The sequence below is a fragment of the Sciurus vulgaris genome (genome assembly GCF_902686455.1).
Source record: "Sciurus vulgaris genome assembly, chromosome: 8".
Lineage (NCBI taxonomy): Eukaryota > Metazoa > Chordata > Mammalia > Rodentia > Sciuridae > Sciurus > Sciurus vulgaris.
The window spans coordinates 26151243-26174562 of record NC_136468.1 but is presented as its reverse complement, the minus strand read 5'-3'; the positions used below and the strand labels follow the sequence as shown (position 1 = coordinate 26174562).

The 23320-nt window shown below is 40.4% G+C and overlaps 1 protein-coding gene across 1 annotated transcript in view; it reads left to right on the top strand.

Annotated features, from left to right (window-relative positions):
- Positions 1 to 23320, top strand: part of SND1 (staphylococcal nuclease and tudor domain containing 1) — a 421454-nt gene that overhangs the window by 77013 nt on the left and 321121 nt on the right. The gene's annotated exons all lie outside the window — the stretch shown is intronic.

The following is a 23320-nucleotide window of genomic DNA, read 5'->3' as shown; positions in this document are numbered from 1 at the left end:
TTGAACATCATTTAGTCTGCTTATTAAATGTAATCATGTTCTCAAAAACTACATTTATCTAACTTAAAACCAATATTCTTCTGCTCCTGGAATCTTATATCAATTGATATCTTAATTGGTAAAGTCTCTAAATCTGTATCTCAAAGATACTGATTTGAAGATGACACCTCATCATGGTGGTGATGTCTTGCCTTTTAACGAGTGAGCATGGTGGTGGGGCTTCCTCATTCTGGCTTGTTTGTGATGTCAAGGTTCATTGTTGGTGTTTGTCATTAGTGGTGGGAGGTTCAAAACTCCATTTATTGAGAGACTGCCAGGTTTACTTCCTTGGTGCTGTGGGAGGAAGTAGGCCTTCAATAATTGCAGCTCCAGATAACATTTTTTGGTTTCTTCCTGCCTCTTTGATTGCCTTTACTTTACCCCTCTCTCCTGTGATTGATCTTTATTATTACTGTCTTTGGTGGTCAGGATTAATATGAGGACTGAGAAAGTTAGTTAGTTCTATATTCCTTTTTCTCTCTTGACTCTGTCTTTTCTCCCTAATTATAATGTGCTGGTCTGGCCAGTTCAGGGATGTGAAGCCTCTCATGGGGGAGATAAATGATCTTAATTCAATATGAGACTTGGAGTACGTAAAATCATAAGGAAGTAGTTTTGATACCTATCTACACACTCATATATAGTTGGCCTGTGTCCAAGCGTTCCATGAACTGAAAATTTTTTTGAAAAAATTTTTGTATGTTTATTAGGCGCCCCCACACTTGGGGTGTTGAATAGCGAACTCAGGTTCTTGCACAGGGTAGACCAGTGCTTTACCACTGAGCTACACCACCAGCCCTAGTTTTTGTCCCCCCCACCCCCCGTGCCATTGTTCCTTGAATAATGTAAATGTAAATTCAATGTCATTTTTGTATAAGGGACTTGAGCATATGAGGATTTTATTATCTGCAGGGAGGTCCTAGAACCAATTGTCTGTGGATATTGAGGGATCTTTTAGCATCCTGGTAGCCCTGAACTGACTTGAAGTTCTGAAGCTGGGGAATGAGGACCCGTTGCTATTTTTGGCTGCAATTTGACCTTGGTATATCTCCCTTTTACCTCTGTCCTTTTCCCTGCTAGGAAAATGATGCTCATATGTACACTTCTGAGGTATCCCCTGATGCCAAGTTCTACAAGGCCAAATCATTTGATTGTTTACTGTTAGATTCACTGCAAATATGGTTGCCCAATATTATTGCTTCTCATTTGCTACAAATGAGCTGCAAGCCTTCTGGGTTTACACAGGACTACTCTGAGGACAAAGATTAAGTGGATCTCTGTTGGTTCCATATATTTTGATTGAACAGCAGAGTTGCACTGTGTATTCGGGGTCTGCCACTGACTGCCTCTGGCCTTGTCTTCCTGATATCTCTTCCTTTCCCTCTAAGCCCTAGCCAGGTGCACAGCCATGTGTCCTTTGACTCTCATGTTGAACTACTTTTGCCCTAAAGTTGAAGCCAGGTCAGTTTTTCTTAGGGTGTAGTTCCTAAGCTACTTGTGTGACAGTGACTCTGATTTTTGGCCTGGAATGTTCATTTTTCACAACTGCCAGATGCTTCAGCTCGAGAACCACTGTTCTAGGTTATTATTCTTAGGATTGGAAGCATTAGGGACTTAGCAAAACTGTCTTTCCAGGATTTTGTCTGTGATGTGCCATTTTTCTTTTCTGAACCATATTTAGATGCACTGATATCTTCTGCTGTTTCTTATGTGAACCCCCAGGTCATAGAGCTGACTGCTGACCAGTTCTTAGCTTGGAACGTCTCCTAAGAATTCCAGGGAATGGAGATAGGAAAATTCTGCTTCAGAGGAGAAGTCTTTCTAGGGAAGAGTAGAGTTTCGTGGGGTTCATAACTTGCTATTTGAGTCGATGCTGACGTGGCCTGGTATTTATGACTTCCACCGTGAATTTTACTTTTTGATTACACAGAGAGGGTCTGTGAAGTGGTGTCTTGTTGCATCAGGGTTCACACGTCATGTATAGTTCTATTATCTGAGCTTGGTAGAGCAAAGAAGAGGGTACAGGTTAAGGAATGTGCTTGCCTCTGGCATGTACAAGCAAACTTTGAATGGTTGGGAGAAAATGCAGGGGCTTCATGGCACGTACAGAGAAGCCAGCAGTTTGGGACATAGCCCCACAAATCCTCAAGTGCCTCCTAAATTGTGATTGGTGCACGAAAGAGGGTCATGCAGACTTTGTGTTGGGTGGCGGCTCTGTATTAGATTGAGGAGAAAGGAACTTGTCCTTTATAAGGCCTTACTGTAAGTCTTCTGCTCAGTTCTGCTCAGAGCCAGCTCTGAGCTCTGCAGACTGAGAAATGTGAACTGTTAGACTGATTAACTGATTTATGCTAAATAAATACACAAAGATGTGATTTAAAAGTCGGTTTGTGGTTTTATTAATTTATGATGCGAATTCCAACTGCCACATAGACCAGAATGTTCTGATGAGCCAAGGGCATTCTCTTTCTTGTGGAGGAAGTTTGTTTATTATTTATAGCATCTGAGGAAAGGAGGTGACTAGACACTGAGGAATATTGTGGCAGCCCGGTACCTGCATGGCCCAGGCAGGGCACAGGCCCTGGACATCTTATTTAATCCTCCCCATCCCAGTTATACCAGTGAGGAAACAGAGGTTTTGGGTGATTTTGTAATTTGTTCACAGTTCCTTCTATGGTAAGTAGAGAGGAACCAGTATTTTAATTACCTCCAAATGTGCTGCATGATCCTGGATGTTGCTAGGGTGGGTTGGTGGCCCTCTCCTTTACTATTGGGTAGACTTCTGCATGCTCCTGTTTTTCAGAAATTCTGAATCTGCCAGAACCTGTAACTGGTTGTCTTCATTATTGCAATATATACTTTCATGTTTCAACATTTTTACAAAATTAAAATATTTCCTGCAACCCTTGTTGAAGGCACCATGATTTATATTACTCTTATTATTTTTCTAATGAGTATTTAACTCCATGTAAGTGTGTGTGTGTGTGTGTGAGAGTGTGTGTGTGTGTGTGTGTGTGTGTGTGTGTGTGTGTGTATTCTCTCTCTTTTTTTTTTTTTTTGGCAGTGTCTGGGATTGAATCCAGAGACTTGTGCATTCTAGGCAAATGCTTTTACCACTGCACTGAGCTATATCCCCTGTTCACTGTATCTCTTTAAGTAATCTTGTCTCCTGTATGAGTTTTCCTAGCAATAATTTCACTGTTTAGAACAGTCAGACTAATAACCTGTGAAGAAATTGGATTCTCCTTTTTTAACAATCTCAACACTAGTCATTTTCATGCAGGTTCCTGAGCCCTGTGTTTCTAGACAGTGCATTATCAGTTTAATTTTCATTCTTCTCATACATTAGTGCCCATTAGATACATGGCTTGTGCTTTGACTTTCTTCTTTGCATTTCTGTACTCTAGAATTTTTTTCCTGATTATAAATGTGCTATTCACTTTATAGATAAAGAAGAAAATATAAATTACTTAAATCCCACTACCTAGAGGCAATATCACCACTGTTAATTTCTCATGGCCTTTCACCAGGTTCACTGGTCATATTTTGTAACTGAGCATTTCCCTTGGCCCTTAAACAGTTTTCTAAAACAGAAATTTTAATGGTTGTGCAACTTTTAATAATATGGACATACTATAATTTATTGATCCAGTTCCCAGCTATTTTTGGAGATATAAATTATCTCCAATTTTTATCATTATATCTTTTCTTAAAATGAAAATTTGCCTTGTAGTAGAAAGTCTGAGTAGTTCCATTCAGATCAGAGGTAGCCTTTGGGCAAGTTGTGCTGGAGTCCACTATACAACATTCTTACCACGGATACATGTTCCCAGAGGAGCTAATATTTAGTCCTGCTGGCAGTACAGTCTCTAATCGCCAAATTCCTTATCTATTTGTGTTATTTAGAAATAGTCTGGGATCCAAGCCCCTTGTGTTTTTGTTGCCAAACTGGCTCCCTCCCTCCCTAATACTAAACTTGCCGCTTTTGATATAAAGGGTAGAGGACGTAGGTGAGTCTCCCGGGGTCCACAGCTCTTTCCAGCTTTCCTGCCTGGGAGACGCTGAGATGCTTGCATGGGAATGCAGGCTCCTGGGCAACAGCTTCCTGAGTGCACCTGCAGTTTGCCTTGTTCTGTTCCATGTGCTGCTCTGTCAGGTACTGCCACAGAGCCATGTGCTTGTGTTTGCACAATTACACTGCAGATTATTAAATTGCACCCCATTGTGATAGAAACATTTGCCCCCCTATAAGTGTATGTAAAGCAATTATATTTAATTAACATGAAGTAGCATTAGTGACCAGTAGGTAGGCAATAACCACTGTGTCTAGTTTAAAGTAATATAGCATGCCTTGGCCTCGAGGAAGAGGGGTATGGTGCTGGTTCAGGGGAACAAGGAATGAGGCTCTTGTGGGTCTCTGCGGCCCTTCTATCTGTCTGCGTGTGGAACCTGAACACTGTCCACATAATCTTGCTTGATCTCAAGCGGTATGGTATTTATAAGGCGTGACGGTTCACCTTGTTGAGGGCTCCATCACTTAAAGTTTGCATCTCAAATATACTTTAAGGCAAGAATGCAGCCATGAGTCAGTGCAGACCCCAGCACAGGGTACTGTCTGTGTTCCGTGCCACTCAGCAGTTGAGCTGCTGCTTCTTTACTGGCTTTACTTGTTTGGTGCCTCAGGAGCAGAGAGCATACTAAAATCATCCAACACAGAAGTTACAGTAACTCTCTTTAGTTAACATCCATATTGCATAATTAGAAGATACTCTCAGATTCTCTACAATGTTCATGTGCTCAATTTTGTCTTCCTGTCCCAGGTTATTTTTATGTGCATACGGAGGCTCAGTGTTTACTGTGGGTAGTCACATGCCCCCTGGCTAAGGACTGGCACCTTGATTACTTCCAGTGCCTTCTCTGAGCCTCTGACGGTCTGACTGTGGTCTTGCCTTCAGAAGATTGTTTTCCTGAAGGCTCAGCTCTTTATCTAGGTGAAGTCCAGTCTGCAGGAGGGAAGAGGGCCTTGGAGGAAGGTTGTATTTACTTAGCATTTTTGTATTCAGGTCTTTCTCTTATCTCTCTTCCCTCAGAAAAGATCAGTTCATCACATAAACATGGTCCAGGGAACCTAGGGGACCAGAGGAGGATGGAGGGATAAGAGTTGGGCTACCAGACTCTTGCTCGCTGTGGGTGGTCACTTGTGTGACCCATGGGTGGTCTCCTGCTCTTTTCTTCCCACCTCCTGCAGCTTCCTCCCTGTCTTCTTACTGACTCTGTAGAGCTTCCTGTAGAAGCTGGGAGAGGGCTTTGGGAGGACAGGGTTACTTGTTTTTGATATACAAGAAATGTGAGTGGAGATATTTTAATTTGTGCACAGGTGTGTAGCTTGGAGCAACATTGGCTCCCTCTGGTTGCTTTCTGATGAAAAGAGCAGTGGGTTTGTGCTGAAATGTGTCTGCAATTTTAGACAGGGAAAGGATGAGTCCAGGCCTGGGGATCATTTAGTGATAACCATGTTGTTTGTGTGGGTCCTTCTCTGTGGTTCTGAAGGTGAAATTAGTATCTTGGTCATTTGAAAAGTAATTTTTGCTTACTGACTCCCTGCCACACTTGAGTAACTTTTGGAAAGTGTAATATTTTACCCAAATTCCATTAAATGTTAGGTGCTCTTTCTATATTCCCTTTACTGTCCTTTTACTGATTAGCAAAATATTTATGTGAACCCAGAAGGCTGATTTATTTATTTTATTGTCCTTCTTAAAAGCTTGCTTCTCTCTAGTGCTAGGTGCCTTCTGAGGCCCAGACAACCGCCATGATTTCTTCAGTGATAATCATCTGCCCTCCCTTGGCTTGCATCCTCAAGGGGGTTGCTTAGAGGTTTCCTGGCTTTAATGAAACTTCTGGCTGTTCTACACCATGGGTGGGTGGTAATAAATTCTTTCAAAATACCCTCACTAAGGGACAGTGTAGCTCATGTGAGGGTGTAAGGCAGATTATTGGGTAAGACTCAGAAGGAACAGCCACGGAAAGATGTGAAAATGAAAATGCCATATATCAAACTGGACTTGATCCTTTTGCTCTGGAAGCCCCTTTCTTATCTTCTTTCTTGTCCTGAGCCTGAGGGTTTCAGATGAGGTTAAATTCTTGGCCAAGGCACTCCAGAAATTCCTAAGCACATGCCTCTGTCTGGGCAAGGGATCAGGCAGTTGCTGATGAACATGGTCTCTTGAGAGGTAGTTCTGGATATAGCAGGTCTTTTGACCCAAGTCTTGAAGTCATGGTGGTAAAAGACTCATCAGAAGAGAGCCTTTGAGTGGAGATATATCCTTGGAATAGTGCTCCTTACTTCTTTACCTGCTTCTTGTTTGCCAGTATGAAACAGCTACACCTCTTCCTGGCAGATTACCCTCTTGTAAACCTGTGCTCAGGTTGCTCTCTATAATTAAATTTTTCTTGCCTGTAAGCATACATCTCAGATGTTGTTTTAAAGTTCAGAGCAATCTGAAATTTCTGTAATTTGCTCTGAGGGTAACTGGCTGCATTTGTTTGTAATGGACACGTGCCTGTGTGTGCGTGTGCGTGTGCGTGTGTGTGTGTTGTGTGTGTGTATGCTTGCGAGGTATATCTGGCTTTCATCAGAGCCACCTTCCCTTAGAAAGTAGCTTGGGTATCTTTTAAGCACTTTAATGTGTTGATCATGGAATGGAAAGCACACACAACTTGGAATGCAAAAAAAGCCTAATGAGAGACAAAGCCATGAACTCATCAGTGTCTCTACTCCACTAAATTAGAGCCCATGATACACAGTAAGTTATCTGTGGATTGGGGAACAGAACCGATCATTGACTGTGTCAGGTCTGCATGGGCTGCAGCGTGGTTCAATCAGCAGAAAAATACAGAGGAAAACTGTTAAGTGTTGTTGCCTTTAATTCAGAGATTGGAGCTCTTGGCTGTGCATCAGAATCACCTACAGAGCTCTTAATCAGCATACATGCTTAACTCAGGTCTCCCGAATCAGAATTTCCAATGTTGGCCCTAGGTGGCTTCTCCCCCACCTCCCAAGAGCTCCTCAGTTGTTTGTGATGTGCAACAATGTTTGAGACCCACTTTCTTGTGTGTTCTGGGTGACTGTGATAGCAGTGGAGATCTGGTGGGATGGATACTGGGTTCAGGAGGAGGTCTATGATCAAGAGTGATGGCATCTAACCCAAAGAGAATCTTGTAGATACAAATATTGTTTAACTTTCTTTAAGAATTGTATGAAGTAATCATATTTTCTTATACTTTGGGGGAATTTTCACTTATTCCATAATAAAGATGTCATGGCCATTCATTTCTTAAATGACAAGTTTAAATATTTCTTTTCTGGAAAACTTTTTAAAGAATTATTATCTGTCCTCTCTCTGGAAGTAGGGAGAGAAAATCATTAACATTGTAATAGTACCTGATTTCTCTTTTTCATCCTACAAATTTGGGCAAGTAGATGCCTTAAAAGCCATAATGTGACCTGATTTATGGAACTTATTAGGGAAATTTCATTCTCCCTTGAACATCTACAACACAGTTAGGATTCTTAGGTGTGTGTTTCATCCCACACTTGATTTGTCCTATACAGTTAACTTGATTTGTCTATACAGTTAACTTTCTCAAGAAGAATCCTTTTAAATATTGAATGATTTCTTTTGACTTTAGCCTGTACAAGTTGTCTCCCTGAAATGCCCCTTTCCCTTTGTCCTTTACCTGCTTGACTTTTTGTTTGCTCTTCTTAAAAACATTAACTTTTGGGGTGGGAGGGGTGGGGGGAAGGAAAAAATAACAGAATGAATCAAACATCATTACCCTATGTAAATGTATGATTATGCAAATGGTATGCTGTTACTCCATGTACAAACAAAAACATGTATCCCATTTGTTTACAATAAAAATAAATTTAAAAAAAATTTAACTTTTGTAGTATTACCTCAAAATCATCTGGGGGAAACTTTACAACAACAGCAATAACACAAAAACACACAAATACGTAGGCTTCAACTGGGGAGTGGAGCACAGGCATTGCTGTGCCACAGGTGAATGTGAATCTCCAACAGGATGCGGACCACAGTGTCCAGTGTTGCTAGGCTGTGTGCCTCTCGACAACCCTTATTCTCTTTCCTTACTCTTCACTAACATGGCCCTCTCTGGGTATCTGTTATGTCCCCTGTGGGTGACTTTAAAGGGCCCCACTTGTTATAGTAGAACACAATAGATTCCTCTGCCTCTTAAACTTTGCTTTTACTGTGATAACACTGTGTGCTTTTTTAGTTGTCTTTGGGGGTAACTCAAATGTCTATCTTTAAAGCCTCATTATTAATCCCCACAGTGTTTCCCTAAAGTCAGGTAAGGTTTCCTTGAGAAATCTAATTCCTTGAAGTTATTGGACTGTGTATATCTTGTTTTCAACTCAAATGGGGGCCCTATGGGGTTGGACAGGTACCCGGAATGCCTTTCTGGTAACTTGAGCAGTAAGACTACACCTGGCTTTTCTTAGGCAGAATGTCAGTTCTGCAAGGACCTCAGGAAGGTATTCTTTCTAATCTTTGATGAAGAAATCCACTTGATGGACAGCTGATGACTGGATGTGGGTAGTCTTAGGTGAAGGATGTTGTAATGTTAGGGTTAGTGTGACAGAGTGGGCATGAAAGTGGATCAGTCCAAGGCGGAAGCAAGGAGATCAGAGGACAACATGTGCCACTAAGATGTGTCTTTGGCTGATGCTTAAATTACATCAAATTAAAGGGTATTTTTTGTTCTCCATTGTGGTGTCACCAAAGGGCAGAATTAGTGTCATTTTCAGCAGCTTTGAGTTTCTGGAGCTGTCACTCTCAGAGGGTCCCTGTGAGTCTTCTGAAAAGAAAAGAAATGTCTCAGTTGGAGGCCTTTGTGGGAGAGTGAGCATTCCAGGTACAGCAAAGCCTACCCATCTTGGTTTTTTCCTGTAAAACTCCCCCCTCCTTAAATCTGGACAAAAAAGTTCCTATTAAACTCTTGTCAAAAATAGGGCAGAAGGCTGTGGGGTGTGGGCAGGGAGTGTGGCCAGCACCTGGTACCTTTGTTTGTATGAAGTACCCCACAAAAATGTATCCTAGGAAAGTTTTAAATGTCTGATCTTTTCTGACAGTTTAGTTCATCAAGTAGCTACCTAGTCTTGGCTCTACATGTTGTACTGTTGTAGGGTAAGGAGGCATACCAAGCTATGCAAGGCGGAGTCCCCCACCCGCATCAGAAATTTACACTCTGGTAGTGGGAACAATTCAGGCACATGTCCATCAAGGCAGCATACAATGCTTGCTGAGAGGGACACAACCCAGGCATGTATGGATTCAAAGGAGAGAGACATTACCTTTGCTTTCTCCTTGACTTTTGGATTCAGATGTTCCTGCTTGTATCTCTTGTGAAATCCTCTTGAGAGAGTATTTTTTGCTGGACAGGTTATGGAGGTAACATGCTGACTCCTCCTCCCCCATCCATTTTATCCTTGCTTCAGGGATTTCTGCTTTCTTATTTTAACCCCTTTTCCATCCCCAGTGTTGTAGAAGCCAATCTCATATCCAAACTAACAAACTTTTTTGTCGGAAATTGACAGAGAGCTTGACACCTGGGATGGAACTGAGTTGTAAGCTGGTCCAACCTTAGGAACCTGCACCATGTTGGTCATTTGGTTTATGTTTGAATGTTTTACATCTGAAGAGATTCCTTTGCACTGTAGAGGGACCTCATTGTGCAAGGTGTTTTCCCTTGAAACTGCTTTTTACCTAGACATTTTGTGACGGCCACTCCTCAGGCAGCCTTTGTCATTTTGCTGAATGTCAACAAGCATTTACTGTCACTACTCTGATGCCAGGGAGGAAGGTGATGCCTTTACTTTCTAGCAAAATAGCCCCTGGCCTTTTGGTAGCACTACATTTAAAGGTCAGTACCCTCTCTCTCCTTCTCTTGCCTCTTCTGTCCTCACTGTCATCCGTACAACCTGTATCTTCTTGCAGCTGCTTCTGTAAAAAGCACTGGAGCTGTGTTTTAAAGAGATTGGTTTCAGTAAGTCGAAGGTACTAGTTTTGATGGTGAGTTTGAGATGATCACCATGTTTCTTAGGAGGAAATTCAAGATTTATGGTTTTGGTTTTTAGAGAAAATATTAGTGATCTGGTTTTCTAAGGGGTGCTTTGTGCCTGCCGGTGACCCCCCCCCCCCCAGGCCTCATTCCCTGTACCACCCCCACCCCAACAAACATACTTTTTTATTTTTTGAGACAGGGTCCTGCTAAGATGCTGAGGTGGGCCTCAAACTTGAGAACCTTCTGACTCACTAGGATTCAGGTGTGTCCCTGTAGGGGATTGTTTTTGACATGGATCATGTCTGCCTATCACTCTTAGATTATTCTTCAGTTTAAGCAATTGTAATTTTGAGTAGTTTTCTTAATGAAATTAACCAAGGCAATCATGATGGTTTTAGTGATAGAATTCTGAACTGCTGTTGAGGTACCATTTAATTTCCCAGGTCTTGCACCTGTCTTTTAGCAACTGGCATAGAAATTGCACATAGATACAAATATTTTTCAGATGTGTAATGATGCTAGTTTTAATGAAGAACCTAGAGTTTCCATAAAAACCTTTTTAAAATTAAGTTAGTGTGTGGTGATTTTTAATGATAGTAGATTATAATATATCTTTCATGATGGTGATTAAGTTGAAAGTTTAGTCTAACATCTGTTTATTTAGGAAAGTGATCATGAATATTCCCTTTGCAATTAACGTTGATTTGGAGAAGATCTATATTTATAATTAATAGTTATTGAAGGTGCTAAATATATTTATGCTCCTGTTCATTGCTATTTCTTCCATGTTTTCATTCACTTTGTCCTTATTGAGTAGACTTAAAGACATTTTCTGCTTATGTTTACTTTCCTTTGTGAATGTACATTGTGGCTTTAAAAAAAAAAAAACAAAACAGTGTACTCTGATGAAGTAACTTGCTAAATAAGTCATTTTTTTATTCCTGTACATCAGTGTTTGGTCAGGGTTCCAATCTCAAGTAATGACTCTTATGATTTGGTCACTTATTTCTGTGTCTTTTGGGCTGCCCTACACAGAAACATTTTGAACTGAGGCATCATTACATGATGATATGCTTATTTTCTCTTAGCTGACCTGTGCTGTTAAAGTAATCACCTGTGTGCAATCATCTTTTCTTTGTTTTTCCCTCAAGAAAATAATGTAGTTGCTAAAATCCTTTGTCCAATGATAATCTTTAATCTTGGTTGTTTTGCCCTAAATTCAGAAGTTTAAGCATGGAAAGGAAAATGATTTTGGGTGGGTGCAAGATAAATTGTGGGAAGAGGGAGTTTGGAGCTATAACAAGTAGTCCCGTTGTAAGGACACATCTGCAGCTCCCCTGGATGTTTAGGTACTTGGAGTAAGCTCTAAGGTGATGACCATACCTGTGACTGATTATTTTGCTGCATTGTCTTGTTTACATCTTGCAAATGATGTGATCCCTGAGCAAGAGTTCTTATTTTACACTTCTGTTATGTTTGTAAACTGATAGGAAGATTCATTCCAAGAACCTTAAACTATATTAAAATAATGCTGTTAATGCTTTAAATAGAGACTTGGAGGCAACAATATTGTTTGACCATTCAGGAAAAGAAAGGAAATAAGGACCCTGATTTAGTTTTCTATTGAGTTTGTTTATTTATTGTGTAGATAGTTTTAAGGATGTTGCCATGTCTTATTTGCAAAATTTTACTAGTTAACAGGATCTTCCTGAGTAGTTTGACTGCCCTAACATGACATCAGTGTCTGCTGCGATGATGCAGGCAGACATCTTATTAGCATAAGAGCAAAGTGACTGTTCATGAGTTATACATGCTTCCCGCTCTCCTTCCTAGGACGGCATAAAGTTGCCTAAAAGTGATTTTATCTTCTTTTGATCACTGAATCTTTTCATCATAGACTTAAGTGAGTTGGTGAAAACCTTCCCCACTCCTGACACCTTGTGTAGTCTGATAAAGAACTGACTTCAGTGATAGTCATACGTGGCCTGAGCTGTTTAAGGGTCTTAACTGTCTGTGAGAGTGTGGGTATCACACTAATGAATCTCCAGCGGAGACCCTGACTCGGGCTGCTGTCTGGTTGTTTGCATTGCTTCCTCAGATGCTTAGAAAGCTTTGAGGCCATTTTGGAGTAGTTAGGACTTTGATTTGCTGAGGATGCTGAGATCTTGTGCACACCTGTGAGTGTCAGTGTTGTGTTACCCAGCAGCACTAGTGGGGAAACATGAGGAGTACCTGAGGGTCATGTGAGAACTCCTTTTTCCTTTGATTTCATAGCATAGTCTCTGCCTGATATTATCATGCCCTGTAATTTTTTTTAAAAAATGCAGTATGGCTTTGACCATTTCATTGTGTTATAGAAGCAGGCAGGGTTTGTAATTTAATTTCTCTTACAGAGCAAGTTAAAAACTTCTTTCAGCTCTTTCCTACCTGCTAAGCCAGCTTTTGAGCCCTAACCCTTGTGGTCTTACATTCATTTCCATAACAACGGGTTGTTGTGCTTCAAACTCTAGGAATTATGATATGAGATGCAAGTGAATAGCAGGAGCCAATGAATTCTTAAATGAGAAATCTGTTTGTAATGTCACAGACTCATCAGAGGAGGGCATGAGAGATGGAAAGGAAGAATGGGAACAAAGACACTCTGTTGGTGTTGTGAAAAATTTCCTTTCTTCCCAATTTTTTGGACCTTATTTTATTGGGAGATATTTCAGATTGTTTTATGTGGCTAGCTTTTTCTTACTAACTCCTTTCTCCCTTTGAACATTTATCATTCGAATATGGTGGTGTCGTAGGCCAGAAGATCCATGTCTGGTGTTTGTAATACAAAATTACCTATTTATACCCTGGCTTTTGTGACTTATTGATGCCTAGTCTCCGGTCCCCTTCTGCCCATGCTAACGACTGGCTGCTTTGAGCCCTAAGGCCTATGAGTTGAATGTGTGGCTAAACAAGGCTGCTAACATTCGGTTGTAGCTGTCCGTGGTCAGCCTACACTAATAGTTCTTGACTATGTTCAACATGGCTTGGTGACAAGGTGTACTGCATTTTTTTTGCTAGCACATTTTATTTCTCCATTTTTAAGATTTTTGTTGTTAAAGTAACTTTTTAACTTATTTGAGCCTTGAGAATAAACGAATAAGCATCTTGTGAACGACTTTGTGTTTGGTACATATTAAGAACTTTTTGATTATGTATGGGTTATTGTCTAGGAGGTCTTTGGTTTGTTGTCTCTGTTCAGCAAAGAATTGAAGAACAGAACACAGAGATAGCAGATAAACAGAGAATTATTGCAAGTAATAGCATCAGACTTCTCTGAAAAGAATGGGTCCCAGAGCCAGGAGTCCCTTAGAGAAGTTTTGGGTTGTTCTTTTTATGTTCTCTGGAATTCCTCCTCTCTTCTCTCCTGTTCATTTTCTTCTCTTTAATGTTCCCTATGTCCACACATCTATTTTAGTTTGTCTGTTGGGTCTCCCACTTAGGTGTACGAGTACAGAAGTGTCTGTCTAAGAGGGCCTCTCACTTGTGTTCGTGAGCCCCTTTCTTAACCAGGAAGTTGACCTCATTGGAGGACCTTTTCCATGCTCCTCTGGTCTGGACCTGCCCCTGACTTCCTCAGTCACCATCTTGCCCAGGATGCCTACACCCTTCTATATCTCCCTCGTGTGTGAAGGATGTTGCTTGGTTGTAGGGTGAAATTTTATGTATAGAAATGAAGGAAAATGTGATTTGCAGGGCTGTTTTCCAGGTTGTCCAAGGTTTTTAAAGTGACAAATACCTCAGTTCCATTGAAAATTATAGATGTGTTTATGTGCCCTATCATTAAATGAATTGTCAAAGGCCTGAGGTCCTACTCTTTGGATATAAGTACATGTGACTGAAAAAGGGACTGCAAGTGTAGGATTGCTGATGGAAATTCCTGCCCTGGTCTCTGAGGAACCATGGATTTGGACTATTTTCTGCTTTTGCATTCTGCTCATGTTGGTCACCAACATTTGTTCTAACATGGAAGTTATAATAATGCATTATGTTTGTTCAAGGCTCAGAAGGTACTGTAGGAATTGGGTGTTGAGGGATATGAATGCTTTCTCTAGCTATAGTCGTAGCAAGAAACAGGAGTCAGATAGTCTAAAGTCTTCACATCTAGCCTGGAAGATCTTTAGAAAAATAATTTTTCCTTTTCTTCTGGCCACAGTTATCAAAGCTTATGTCATATAAGATAAAACTGAACATCAACACTTAGAGAAAATGACTCTGGCTTGGTTAGGCCCACAGCACAGTTTTTTTGTATAAGGTCTAATTTTTAAAGACATGCTGTGGTAGTAATTTCTAGCAGTGCTTTTAGCTAAAGACAAATTGTGCCTTTTCATTATCAATTTCATCATGCTGTAATTGTCACTTACCTGGATTTTTCTCTTCTTTCTTGCCTTTTATTTGACTAATGTTAGGGGGACATTCTACCAAAGACAACAGGAGAGAACAGGGTTTCTTGGTTGTTGTAGAATTAAGATATTTTTGTAAGATGATGACTGACCCAAATGTGGTATTACCACCCATTTTCCCACTCCTTTCTTTCTATGTATGTATTTCTGCTGTGAATCAGTAAATATTTTGGTCTTTTCTGTCTTATGTATTTGGTGGCTAACTGCCCAAGTCAACCTATGACCTTTTTTGGGCTGATAGAAACACAAACTTGCACGAATACAGGATATTGAAGTTGGTGACTGTGCCTACAATTCATTTGTTTTCTTTTCATGGCAGGTCTCATGTCTTCCCTTGACAGTTTGTTTTCTGCCTTTCAGACTCCCTGATACTGACTGCAGTATTCTCGCTTCAACTAGGTCTTTGCACTTTTTCTTCGGATGGCTTCTGTGAGCCAGGCTGGTATGTTCTGTGTTTTTCCAGAGTACACCTGTCTACCTTATGTTTTGGATTGGAGTCTCATCAATCAGGCATATGCTGGTAATTATCTGAATTGGTAGCCACAAAGCCTGTTAGCCCTCTGATGTGTGACTGAAGTAATTTTAAAATCAAAAGATTTTAATAGTATGCGTGAGAATTAGGCTAAGTATCTGGTGAGAGCAGAAAAGAGATAAAAATTACTTGCTGTTCCTTGGAAGAAATTTATAACCTAATTGAGCAACAAGCTTAAACACACAAAAAGTTTTAAAAAGTTAAAAAGGAAAATACCTCTTAGAAATCACATTCCTTTCAGTAGAAAATAAACCAAACTACTCAATTGTTCTATTAGATATTGCCCTACTTGGGACTCGGGGTATAGCTCAGTGATAGAGTGTATGCTTGAGACTCTGGGTTCAATTTCTAGTACCAAAGAAAAAATAAGACTTTGTCACAGTTTTAAGAGGCAAGAAAGAGTTTTAAGATGGGTTGGGACAGGATGTTTAGTAGAAGAAATAGCATTTGAGCAGGGATTTGGTGTGATCAAAGAATTGCGTTGGGAATATTCATGTTATGAGGAGGCTTTTGGTGGTATTAGTGATTAGGGTGGAGAATATCCACATCAGGAAGAGACTGCAAGTTTTGTTGATTGATTACATTGATACAAAGTAGTCAAGTTTTAGAATTGGGTGCAAATTTGTCAGTAGAGATTTAAGGCTTTGATGCAGGAGGATAGGAATTTGTTAATAAAAATAGATGATGCTGGTTTGAGAGACTTGGTAATAAGTTCAGGTTCATTCATGTTGAGTCAGGCAGAGTTTCAAAGTTTTATATGACAACAAAGTTTGATTCAGTTGCATGAAACTTTACTATTAACCTAGTAAAGGGTTGCATGGGCTGCAGGTCAGTCATAGAACAAGTACTAAGATAGCTTGAGGGTTGGGTTGGAGGATTTTGGACCCTCTGTTTGCTGGTTCCTGTGAGTAGAAAATTTCAGAGCTGGGCCACTGGTGAGAGGGGTAGGAAAAATTAAGGTAATGGAAGGCCACAACCCCTTGTCAGAAACCTGTAGGGAATTTTTGAATCCAGATGTTTTCGAATTTTACAAAGGTTATATGGTACATGTGTGGCATATTAATTATATAACTACTTTCAGTGGTTTGTGGGTGGTAGCCCCATAATTAAACTCATCAGTATTTCTGTAGTGCTCCATGAATATTCACACGAAATGGGACAAAGACTTAAAAGTAACCTCGCATCTGTTCAGGTGAGGTCTTGGAGCAAATAATTTGAGATAGGGTTAACTTTTACCACAAAGTGTATTATAAAACAGTCTGTTGGTTTTGGAGCTTTTTGGAATTCGCAATTTTGAATAAAGGATTTTGGATCCCTAGTTTGAGGCTATTGTCTTAGAAAATTTTAACAAAGAACAAAACCAGCAAATCAAATGTAGGAAATTTCTTTAAAATATGAACTTTTACTAGTCTTTTGGACTTAAGAAAATAATTTTTTTATACTTTATTCCCTTCCATTTAAACTAGTTCTCCTCATTCTGGAGTGTATGTAATGGTAATATGAATGTGATCTGCTTTAGTGGTAGAATTTTATTGGTTTACTTCTGGCTCTGAAGGGTTAGGGCATATTAGGTGTCTTATTGATGTTACTAAGATGTAGAAAATGAGACAGTGTCAACAAATAACTATGTTTTAAGCATTGTTGACATTTGGGTTCCATGGCAGGCCTTAAGTCAAAGTCCATTCGGTCTCTTTCCTCTTGTTGAAAGATAATGAGTTGAACTAGACTTAAGGTTATGGATGATCAGACTTTGTACAAAAGAAATATTCTTAGTTTCTCCAGAGTACTTTTTGCAGATTTTTGACTTGGTTCTGAGTACATGAGCCATTTGTCATTGTAGCCCATGAGCTCAGTCAGTGTAATTTAAAGGGAAGTGTCCTTTCAGCGGTAGAATGCATTGTTTTGAATGTCAGATATGGAGTGGGGGCTGCCTTTCTGTCCGTGCACTGCACATGGTCAGTGATCCACACCTCCCCCCAGTGTATTTCCCTGGTGTCACATAGATGAGTGGAACTATGGGTTAGATTGCAGTGTTTGCCAAGACAAACTAGTTTATCAGTTAGAAAAGCAAGTTGACTGGAGGGAAGCTTAGGTTATAGCCCTCCCTTGGCCTAAGACATTTTTTTCCAACGAAGTTGGCCTCAGGTTTTCCCCTTTTGAAAGGTAAGAGTATGTGGTTCTGTGTGACTCACAACCATATCCCTGATCTAGCAAATCTGTGACTAGAGCAGGATTTGGAGAATAAGGAGAGTCCTTGCAGTTTCCCAGGATTCTTGTTGAGAAAAATGACCCTATTGCATTCCCTGGTTACTCAGCACCCTCTGGACACTGGCCTAGTCATGGGCAATTGGCTGTCCAAATAGCGTGTGTGAGTTTGCAGCCGGAGCTCTTAGTGAGGATGAGGCACAGCACTTCCCCAGCTGACTGCTCGAGGGAGCGTTACCCGGTGTGCAGCTGTTGCCTGAATCCTAAGTAGCATCCGAGTGCAGGGCTGGCACTTGCTGCTCCCCTTCCTTTCTACTTGCTGCTCTGTGAATATCTGATAGATGGGGCTGGGGTTGGCTGGATCCAGCGGAGCCAGCCACGTTGTTAGGTGTTGCTTTTAGCCTCTCCCCTTCTCGTCTTTTCCTTTTTGTCAGCATCTAATATGTGGCCTTCCAAACAGAACTGGCGAGTTTATTCCAGCAGGAGTTGTACTGGTCATGCTGGTCGCCATATAAATTGAGTATCTGCTCTGTTGAAAACGAGCGTGTGGAAATGTGGAGGTAGGCACTCTGAAGCCAGTTTTGTTTTGGAATCATAATTCTTATTATATTCACCTGCAGTTCAGCAACACACATTTGTCGGATACCTATTGTGTGCCTGGGAGGCAGAGAGGAAGATGAGTACTTTCCTTCTTTTGGAGGCCCAGCCAGCCTCGCTGCCAGACAGGCTGTGCTTCTTGGTTGAGTTCTGTACTTTTAGGCTGTTTCCTTTGGGTGAGCAGAAGGGAAATTTAGAGAGGATAAAGCAAGGACTGGCATACTTTTCTGTGGGTAAAGGGTCAAATAGTAGATATTTGAGCAAATATGATGCTTTGTGGACCATACAGTCTACTACTCAATTCTGCCTTTGTCACTAAAATCAGTCATGTGCACTAATAACCTAAGTGAAGGGGTGTGGCCATGTTCCAAGAACACATTAATTTTGAACACTGAAATTTTGAATTTCAAAAGAATTTTCACTTCTCTAAATATTGTTCGTTTGATTCCCCCCCGCAAACCAACAAGATAAGTAAAGACCATTTGCAGCTCATAGCCTGCCCAGAAAGGCCAGATATAGCCTGTGGGCCAGAGTTCCTCCTGGTAAGAGGTGCTGGGCGCTGGCCTCTGTGCCCAGCTCTGCCTCTCTTCTTGTCTCAGGAGCGTCTCCTTGAATACAGCTGGCAGAGAGCATCGATCGAGTACTGTTCCCTGGGCTCCTCTGTTTGTATGGTTTGGCAGCATGGAGATAAACAGGGTATTGACCTACTGATCTTGACTCACTCCTGGGTTTTTTTTGGGACAAATAGCATCCCTGTTTAGTGCTGCAGTTTCAAATGTTTAGTGCCTACTTCTGGGTAAGGAATTCCTGTCAAGTGTGCTACTCTGAGTTTGATGTAGAAGAGTCTGGGTTTAGACAGAAATGTTTTAAATTCTTAATGGAGTAGTTTGTGTTTGGGGAGGATAATTTGAATGGAATTTTTTACCAACAGTTGTAATGGTAAAAGGAAAAATGTACTTTTATCTCTGGAAATGCGAGGCAGTGCAGAATAGGCTCTTGCACCTTGTCTGCTGGGAGCCAGATGTTGTTTGAAGGTGTGGTTGGCATGAAATTGAGATATTGATTTTTCTTAAACTTTTTTTTTTTTTTTTTTAACATGGAGAAAAAAATACCCACTTTTCCCCTCTACCACCAACAGGAAGCCCCAGTCTGTGGCTAACCAAACCTTGCTTATCTTATGATTATTGATTGTGTAATAAGACCAGATGAAGGTGGGACAAGAGATGCTCCAGGGTTGTCTGGGTGCCTAGTGCATTCTCATTTCTGATAAATCTTTTATAAAAAATCAAGGATGTATGAACAAAGTAAGGTAGAAAACTTTAGTCTTCTGGATTCTCCTTTACCCCTCCTTATTTCATCGAAGCACTTTTTGTTGTAGCCTATACTCCTAGGATTCTAAGAATTTTGGGGGCCCCGATATATTCTTTAACTCTTCTTATGTCTGATCTCTTGAACCCTGCATAGCTAATAAGCTTTTGTACAACTGTAAAATGGTTACCTCTTAGCAATAGCCCACCTATCCAGATCGCAGGGAGAAAGTAAAATTTTTATTCCTTAAGAATAAAAAATTGATCTCTTCCCCAAAGTTAGCTTTTATCAGAGCCCTCTTGAACACTCAGAAGCTATTTATTAGTATTTTATTCACATTTTGCCCAAAGTAGATTATCAATTAGAAGTGAATTGGAACTAGCAGCCTGCTAGCAAGGTAGGAAGCAGAGAAAGATAAAACAGATATTAGACTTTGTGAATATGATGTGTCATTTTGTGCCACAGTATTTTCTGTTTGGAGAATAGAAAATGATTTCTCTGTTGAAATTGTATAGATTATCTTCTGGAGTGAAAATAGGCCTTAGGTGGAGGAGGTCAGGTAGAGTAAGATAATTTTTCTTTCTTAAAATGGGCCATCATTCTTTGGAAGCTCCCTATTCTGCCTCTCTGATGGGCTGTTTTGTTGCTTTTCACTATAACATCAGTATCCCTATTGGGGCCAAATTTCCTATAGATTTTATTCAGTCCACTTTTGGTGAGTTGAATTGCAGTAACAAAAGCTCAGTGACTTCGTCACTCGTATGTCCTGCACAGGTAGGCTGTGGTTCTGCCCCTGATTATCTTCCCTTTGGTCTAGGGTGATAGATTATTTGTTACCTGGCCTTTTACCAATATCACAGGAGAGCAGAAAGAGAAATATCGAAAGCAAGAGATTTCTGATTTTATTGGCTACTCCCAAATCTGCCACGGCAGGATGTATAATCCTTTAAGTCACATGGCCAAGCCTGGCAACGTGATGTGAAATTGTTATACTTTCCCAGAGAGGGCAAAAATATTTTGAAACAGTTTTACAGATTAGCTAAGTTTTTACAGGTTAGCTAAGTTTGTCCTGTCCCAAACGGAGGATGCATATTTGTTTTTGTGGGGAGAAAAGTTAAAAATTACTTTTGGCCTACCAAAATTTCCCTGGTTTGTTGGGGCAGTTAATTGTAGCATTCAGAGCCTATGGGAATATATTGTGGATCTTCTTTTTCATTAGCATTTTCACTTTTCCAAAAACTTTGTTTTTCTGAAGGCCTAAATAAATCCCTTTGGACCCATAGGCTTGTTCTAATTTGCATAGCTGTACTTAGCTCTGGGGCCAAGTTGTAGGGGTGATCTCTGGAACCTAGAGAAACATTTGGCACATGGTCTTCCACCTGCCACCAATTTGTATTTTGGGTAAATGATGCCAGGAATTTTGTATTGTAACTGACATCTACTTCCTGTAGCTTGAAATAGCTGAGTAGATTCATGCTAACTTAATTCACTGCGTCATTGCTTACATATTGGATAGCACAGAGCCCAAGAGGAGAGTGACATCTTGTTCTTTTATAGCCAGTGGTGTTACAACTAAACGCCCTTACCTCTATGCAGTTGTGGTATGGAGACACAGATTGAAGATGAACCAGAGGGAAGTTCTGTCCAGGAAAAGTTCACTTATCTTCCCTTTTCCCATTTCTTTACTATAGAAGAATGACATTTGGTGGTTTGATATAAGCCAAGTGCTGATACTGAAACTTGGTGTAAAATTTGACCATCCCTTTTGCTTTTGCTAGCCAAACTAAGGATTTGAAAAAGAAGAATTCTGCCCTGTGTCAGAAACTTCTCAAAATACAGTACTGCTGGTGTTGGGCAACCACGGGACTGCATTTGGAAGTAGAATTTAAAATCTCTCTTGCTGCTGGTGAGCAGTAGGACATATGCAGAGTTTCTGTGTCGGTGCCCTTCAGAATATACAGCAGCCGGCTGCAAATGATGGTCTAATTTGATGTGGAGACTCCGTTTGAAAGCGGAAGCTGCTGGTTTCAGACCGGCTCCCTGTAGGATAATGAATTGTCATGCCTCTGCTGATTATCTAACAAGTTTGTACAACGTGTAACGCAAGCTGACAAGACAAACAATTTTATTAATTTAAGCCTGCTGCTAATGGGATTGCAGTGCTATATGAACGTAGGAGTATTATCCACAAATACAAGAGTATGCTACTCCACAAATACTTATAGTCTGGGGTTGGTAATAGAAATAGTCTATTAATTTTTTTTAAACAATGTTTAGTGCTTCCATTTGTCTTCAATAGAATAAAATTCAGTTGGATTTGAATTGAAAAATGCTTATGAATGTCTGGGGATTTATGGATCTCAAGTAAAATGAGCCGTAATATCGGCCTTTGAAGTATTTGATTTGATAAATGCTGGTGGGCTGTAGATAAACTTATGGTTTTTACAAACCAATTACAACTAGAGGAGTTTTTGTCTTAAATATGTCTAGAGTTTGGTCTGTAGTTGGGAGAGTATTGGGGCTTGTGAGAGAAGGATTATATTTTCAGTATATGGCCTTTGATCATTGTATTTTAATTTCAATTTCTCTTTTCTTCTTAAATGTGAACTTGACAGTTTGAGGTGGTTGAATCTAGGGTTGTTGACGAAGGTGGATTAACTATGCTTATGAAAGGAATTTAACATCCAAGGGAAACTGGGCTCTTCCAGGTGGATAAGAAGGAGGCTTCCTATGAATTCTGTATAGTGCGATCCTGTTATCTGAGAGATGTGTTCCCAGCATGGAAAATAAGCACCAGGGAGTTCCAGAACCTATAAGACTGCACAGATGTTGGGATAATTTCAGCAAGAGTGGCAATATTTCAGAGCGTCGGAAGACTTCTGAAAGCTGTGTGCTTCTCCTCTGGTGACATTGGGTAGGGAGTGTAGCAATGTAGCAGGCTGTTGTCACTTGTGAAGCCTACCGACATGCAGGCCTTTAGAGAGTGCGGGCTGTAAGCTCTGCCAAGTTAATGCAGCAGGCAATCAAGAATTTAGGGCACCGGCATAAAGACAAGTCACTTTTTTGTTGTTCTTTTATTAAAGTCTATGCGAGGCAACATGTGAATGAGGCTTCAACCTTGGTAGTGTCAGTGTTATGTATCATTGTATTTGGGGTCATAGGTACACTATTTGCACCCTAACCATGATGACATTGCTATTAGCCATCCTTTCCTCTCTCCCTGGAACCTCCCTCCAAATATCTGGTTTAGGAGCAATTTTCGTACTTGAGAGCTGTGTGTTGCTTCAAAGCACACAGGGCAGAAGGGGAGGGGGGTGCCACAGGTAAGCTCTGTAAATGCCTTCTGTGTCATTTAAAATAATCACAAACTAGAGAATAGTTAAGGGTATGTTTCCCATTTTATCTTCATTCTTCTGAAGCAGAAGCAGAAAAATATAGAGCCTCTAGGCCTTCCACTGTCCTTAACCTCTGCTCCTTGTATCTTTCTTCTCATCTTACAACCAGCCTCTGCTTTATTACAACCAACCTCTGCTTTAGCCATTCCTCTGGGATTCCTGCCCTCCCTACTTTATCTTCTGCCGGAATCTCCATAGAATCTGCTGGAACACCACAGAATCCAGACTTCCTCAGATCCTATTGCTAGCTGTTGCCAGGAATAACAGTATATTTGCATAGTGTACAAATTTCAAGTAATTTCCAGTTCCATTCCCAGAACTAATAAGAGCTATTCTTCATTTAAATGTAAACAGTATCAGTCTTCCTATCTTTGCCACTTTCTAAAAGTTTTTTTTCTTTTGAACAAAAAAAAAATATTTTTTTAAAATTGAGACCAACATCTAGTCATGGGTATAAGGTATAGTAATCTTCAGTGTATAGTTCAATGAATTTATAGATAGTACACATCCAATTTCTACCACCCAAATCAAAACAGAATATTTTATCATCCCAGAAGTTTCTTTCGTGTCCGTTCCCAGACAGTGTCTCTTTGTGCCTTGAGGCAGCCTCTCTTCTGACATTTGACATCATCAGCTAATTGTGCCTATTACTGAACTTCATTAAGTGGAATAATACACTAGGTACCTTTTAGTTTCTGGCTTTTCTTATTCAACAT